A 6,120-nucleotide genomic window follows, 5' to 3' on the forward strand; every position below is an offset into this window, starting at 1 on the left:
CGGGCTGCCATTCCTCCGACTATGGCGCCGCCGTGCCAGCACCTCCTGCATCCGTGAGCAGCCTAGCCCCCCTTCCCCGCCGCGAATCTCCACCGCAGCGGGGCTTAATCTATTGCCCCACCGTCGGCAATGTTGTACATGCGTCGGGTTCAATAATTTCAGCAACGTCGCCGGTAGCTTCTCGTCTAACACATAGCCGAGTAAGTGGTAATCAATCGATTCCCTTGTTTAATTTCAGAAACCACCATAAAAGTTCGAAAATCAGGACAGCCTATAGTCGATGTTCATGTCTGCATCTGACACTAATGGTATAATGCAGCAGTCAATGGTTAATATTTTTGTTGATGTGTTAGGGTGTTAAATTAGTCTTAACTTTCAATCTGGTATTAGATAATCACATGTGTTCATTGTTTCTTGTTCAACGATGTCTTATCAGATTCTTTATTTAGTCCAAATTGCAATTTGTACTTCCACCACCCGAGTTTTGCTTGTAGATAGATAATTAAACAAACTTGTCATTAGAATTATCATACTGAGAAAGCTTAAATTTGGAATTAATATAAAAAAGGAAAAAGGATAAGGTTAGTCTGTAGTATGTAACTAGCAAGTACGCCTGTGAATTGCTACAGATTGATGTTTATTGAATATTTTGAAGGCTAGAGAGAATTCGGTGTATGCTCAGTCTTCATTTTGGTACAGCTAGCCCATTCAGGATTGTCGTTCTCTGAACCATGGAGTGTAGAATTGAAGAAGTCGTGCTCGTGTCAACTTATCCAAGCCTGAGCACAACCAGTTAGTTTATGGCCCTAGGGAATCAACTCCACAAGAAATGACTACCAACAAAATTACTAATCTAAGAATGAAATTTGACCACTGATCTAGTTTGAACTGAACCAAATATAACACACAAAGCACCGAGCTTTTCATCTCCTCTGATCTGAACTGCTTATCTCCTCTAAACTGAATCATGAAACTTTTAAGGGCCAAAACATAATATAGAAGTTCAAACAAGTACCGTTTTTGACAATCAGTAGAGCTAGCTTCTATTACTCAGATTGACGACAGCAATCAATTGGAATACAGGTGGCTAGCTGAACTGGAGCATCCAAACGCCGCACTCTCCAGTATGAGGAGGTAGCTTTGCACACAGATGTGCACAAACATTTCCCTCTCTACGAATGAAAGACAGAGTAAAAGAAAGTACCATATTATATGGTTTTTATGCTCAGTTTAGATACTTACATAGTCAACAATATTAGTACTTTTGCAGAAGGAAAGAAGTCCCTACAGCGATTGGAAAGAAAAAGTTTTTCTAGATAATTAAAGGCCCTGCATACATAATATCATTCATGTGTCTTGTTTTATATTTTTGTTTGTTCATGTCGTGTGTGTGTGTGTGTTTCCTTTCGATGTAGCCGGAGTTGGTATTAGGAGGAGAAAGATGGCAGCATGTGCAATTGTATTGAACTGAGTGGCGTCTTTGCATGCTAGTTAAAACCTACCAATGCCACCTTTCCTTTTAAGTTTTTGAATGCAAGGTTAATGAAATATGGTAGGATCAAATCTTTCAATTGCAACATGTATGCATTCCATGCTTTTCTTGCAAAAAGATTTAAGCCAACTTTCATCTCTTAAATAACACATGTAAAATTATACGCCGACATGTTTTTTTTCTTTCATTACTTTGACATATCAAAGGGCGATGGATCGAGGTTGGATGAGTCAACCAAGAACTAGTGTTGCTTACAAAGATGGTGTCGGGCAATTTCTGTCTTTTGCATTCCATGATGTTCCAGCTGGTGATAGAATTATCTGTCCTTGTGTAAATTGCCGAAATAAAGCTAGAGGATGAGTTTGGGTTCATTCTTGTGAACAAGTCTCGGGAAATACACACAGGAGATCAGTTAGAGGATGATCCTTTTGTATTTTCTTCCCAAGTGCAGCAGGTTTTCTATGTTCAAGATCCAAAAGCTGAATTATGGAATGTAGTAGTGGAAGTCAGGCCTCGTGACCTTTTTGACATGGGTGATGAAGAATCATCAGATGAAACAGATTAGAGCATTGTGCTTTTGGTTCTTCGCAGGCGGCCAGCAGGAAATTCAGCATTCAGAACAATTCAGGCTGAACTATTGGTGGAAGCTCTTTGCTGGTGTGGTTCTTTGCATGCAGATGCAATTTTAGTTATGGTTTTAGTAGTAGTTTAGGAGCACACTGTCAGAATGATTTATAAAGTTTATGGTTGCTGTCTTTTTTTCGTACTACTTCAGGGCACAACCCAAGTGTACTTGGTTGTGAATTGTGCAAGACACTAGACAAGGTTACATTATTTTTTATGCTTTGCATGTTGTTTCCAAGAATCTAGTGGAAGTTAGGAATGGCTGTTTCCAAGAATCTATCTCCAACAGTAATCTCACCGTCTGTGATGATGGTAGCTGGACTTATCTTGAAGTTCATGCTGCCATGGTCCTTGTCTTGCTGGAAAATATGGCTTAGTCCATGTTTAGCATGCCTACACCGTCTTATGTGTTCAACATTAAGTTTCCTTCTGTTCATTTTTGTGGTGAGTGTATCATTGTCCATATTGTTTCTCGGCTGTTGTACATAGCATTATGACTTAAAGGTATGTGTAGAAGGAAAGTCAATGGTGATCGACATGCACATAATCAAAGATGTTCTTTGTTGTTGATCCAGCTGCCAAATTTTGAACAAAAGAATAGTGTCCAGGATTTGATGAAATTTTGACACAAGGACAACCATATGATTACTAGTATTCTGTGAAATTTTCATCAAATTTGGAGTCACCGTTTGAGAGAATCAGTCATTCTTCATTTTCAGCCAAAATTTGGACTAGAATTTGAACCAAAAAACAAAGTGTCCAGAAAATTATGAAATTTTTACACAAGGACAACCATATGATGATCAGTATTCTGGGGAATTTTCAATCGTTCTTGCCAAACCGATTGAAAGATATAATTGAAAAACCAATTCAGCCCCTGTTTGGCCAAGAGATGAACCCAAAAAAAAGTGAACATAAAATTATGAAATTTTGACACAAGGACAACCATATGATGAGTAGTATTATGGGAAAATTTCAATTGTTTTGTCCAAAGCGAATAAAAAATTAAATTGAAAACCAATTCAGCCCCTATTTGACCAAAAAATTGAACCGAAAAGAGTTTCCAAATACTTTTGGAATTTCGACACAAGGACAACCATATGATGACTAGCATTCTAGAAAATTTCAATCGTTCTTACCAAAAATATTAAAAAACTAAATTGAAATAACAATTATGTGTACGTGTGCTGCTGAGTTGGCTACCTAGTCAGATTTGACTCAGTCAAAACCGGTTGACCAGCCCAAAATTGAGTCAACTGTTATCTTTCAAACCATGTGGTAAATTGAGGGTGCAATGCGACCGGTTTTGAAGATGATGGTTGTAAATCAAACCGACTTGTTAGAGTTTTAGTGGAAGGAGGGTGATTGGATGGTCATATGAAGGCATGTACGTGTGTGAGTCGAGGGCGACCATGCGGTCAGGGACACCTTATTGATTCCCATTTTCAGCTAGCTCTTTGTGTCGCCCCGCTCCACCTCATTGGCAATATGGCCTGAACCCCTCCCATTGCACATATCAGGGCATCTCCAAGGCCGAACCTAAATCGCCCACACCTGTCTAGAGTGAACGGTTCTGATGCAATTCGCCATCCAACACGGTACACCTTCCATCGGTAGACAATCCATTTATCCGCTTCCCCACAAATCGATCGCAAACCAGGCGCCGCCTGAGAAGCCTACTCCAGCCGATGCGCCACATTGAAGCCGACTTCACATGGCTTCCCGCTCCTTCACTTGGTCTGGTTGTGCCTATTTAAGTGCGGTTACAACGCTGTTCACAGCACACTGCATCACGGACGCTGAGTACGCCCGTTAGATGGAGCTGATGATGGAGTGGTCACTCTGGGGTCATGGTCCGGCGCCACCACCAGCACACGTGAAGGAGGAGCCGCCCTTGTCGTCGCGCTACCGAGTGCATTAAGCAAGAGCCGTCATCGCTGTTTCTTTGCCGCGTCAAGGCAGAGCAGCAGTCCCCCACACAATGTTACAGTCGATCCACAAAGCCGCCACGATTGGCGCATCACGGCCGTCAAGGAGGAGGTGTTGACTGCGATCGCAAAGGCATGCAGTCGCCTCCTCCACTACCTCAATGGCCGTTGCGAGTGTTAACCAAGAAGAGGGCGACCAGGTAGGCGGGAACGGCAAATCGTTGGGGCCGTCGCTCCGTGTTTGCCATGTCCGACGAGGCACCAACCTAGTTCTGTGCGGAGCCCGACCTCGTGGAGGCATGTGCCCACGAGTGTTCGCTCACCACCCTGGCGGCAGAAGTGGAGCGGCTCCTCTGCGAGCACCAGACGGCGGCCGGACATGATTGCCCATCCCCCCTCCCCCCCTCCCCGCCCTGTCATTGCTGGAAGGGCTACTCCAACGACAACGATGACACGGACGACCACTGGGGTGCGGCAGGTCAGGACAGCCACATGTGTGCGCGGATGACTGACAACCGTATCTCCGCGGACAAGTACAATGTTTGTTTAGGGGTCAGTGCTGGAGATGCCTTTATACACAAGAATCACATTGCACAAAATGATACAATGGAATTTTAATTTTTTAGGAAAAATCATTTCATAATTTATGCAGAAATTAATAATAGATCAAGCGACGAATGGCCCTGTTCTGTTTGGTTGTGTATATAACATAAATAAATATGCTTTTTCCAAATTAAGTTTCCCACATTTTATTGGGAGGTAATTTTTTTAACATTTGGCGCTCCTGTTTTCCATTTGCCGCCAAAGATATAGCGCGCCAGCGCTATTATTATTGAGAAAAAAAATCCCTCCGTAATGTATACTTCGCCACGCCGCCCTCTCTCCACTTCTCCTCAACCACGCCGCCATCTCTCCACTTATCCTCTTCAACCTCCAAATCCACCCTAATCAATCTGATGGGATCCCTCCAATCCACTGGTCGCTGATGTGCATCGCAGTCGATTGGCCTAGTGGGCGGGTTGACGGAGATTCAGCAGGCGGGCGGGCGATTGGAGGTCGTGGAGGTTGGGGACGACGGAGTCGACCGGCCGGAGTGTGCGATGGGGACAACGGCGTCGATTCGGCGGGTAGGTCGAAGGAATCATCTGCTGCAACGAGCAACTTCGACTTCAACCTACAGGTGGATTAAGCAGAGCAAGCACAGAAGTACAGCCATCCTGCCTAGGGTAGCTGCGCCCCAGGTTCGTATTGCTCCTGAACATTGTGTTGTGGTCTCTCATGTATTGGTCCAAAAATTGCTCAAATTCATCGATCCCAATCTGATGGTGTAATTTGATTTCTTGTGGCTTAATCGGTGTAAAGGTTTTGCTATCTGGTTGCAAGCCGCAGGAGCTCTGCTCCATGGTAGGAGCAGAGCACTGGCGGAGGGTCGCAGGTGTATTATCGTCGATTAGGTCCATTCCACCGTCAGATAGAGCGATTTCAGAAAGAAAAGTCGCCTCGTCCATGAAGTTGTCTGCCTCGCAGAGGACCCCGTCAGTGCTGGGCGTCGGTCGTCGATGACCTGATAGCTTATCCTAATTTTTGAATTGCAGACCTCCATCTCTGCTCACAACCGGCGATTGGAGTGGATGTATGTGGCATGCCCGCAGCTCAGCGTCCTAGTCACCCCACACCGGCGAGCCGCGCAGGCGCCTATGGCTTCTCTGTGTTTGAAGCCACACCGCCCGCACACATCTCACTCATGCTGGCAGTGCAAGCCGAACCCGACTTCATAGCACACTCGCCATGGACCCTTGTTTTGGTTAGGTATATGTTCAGTGTGTCCAAGTTGGTTGACTGAAATTTTCCCCAGTCATTAGGGGTGGTCTTTTTTGTTGCAGCACCAAAATTTACTAACCACAATGCCCAGATTTGTGCGAACTTGTCATATCTGATTCTTTTGTGTCACTGTGTGAAAAATGACATATTTTCCTCATATTGTGTTTATCGGCATGGTCAATTTGTTAACTGATGACATGGTCAATTGGTCATCTCTAATTACCTCCTTTCATGCATATTGTGTGCTCTAACATG

The 6,120-nt window shown here is 44.2% G+C and overlaps 2 long non-coding RNA genes across 2 annotated transcripts in view; both read left to right on the top strand.

Annotated features, from left to right (window-relative positions):
• Positions 1 to 153: 153 nt before the first annotated feature.
• Positions 154 to 2,056, top strand: LOC119367285. The gene is made up of 3 exons (XR_005176252.1): positions 154 to 200; positions 1,084 to 1,134; positions 1,699 to 2,056. It is a non-coding gene; the product is annotated as an uncharacterized LOC119367285 (long non-coding RNA).
• A 2,851-nt stretch (positions 2,057 to 4,907) lies between these two features.
• The window catches only part of LOC119362441, a 3,230-nt gene continuing 2,017 nt past the window's right edge, over positions 4,908 to 6,120 (top strand). The window contains exon 1 of the long non-coding RNA XR_005173409.1: positions 4,908 to 5,285. This is a non-coding gene — a long non-coding RNA (uncharacterized LOC119362441). The remainder of the gene's footprint in view (positions 5,286 to 6,120) is intronic.

The sequence above is a fragment of the Triticum dicoccoides genome, chromosome 2B (assembly GCF_002162155.2).
Source record: "Triticum dicoccoides isolate Atlit2015 ecotype Zavitan chromosome 2B, WEW_v2.0, whole genome shotgun sequence".
In the NCBI taxonomy this organism is placed as follows: domain Eukaryota; kingdom Viridiplantae; phylum Streptophyta; class Magnoliopsida; order Poales; family Poaceae; genus Triticum; species Triticum dicoccoides.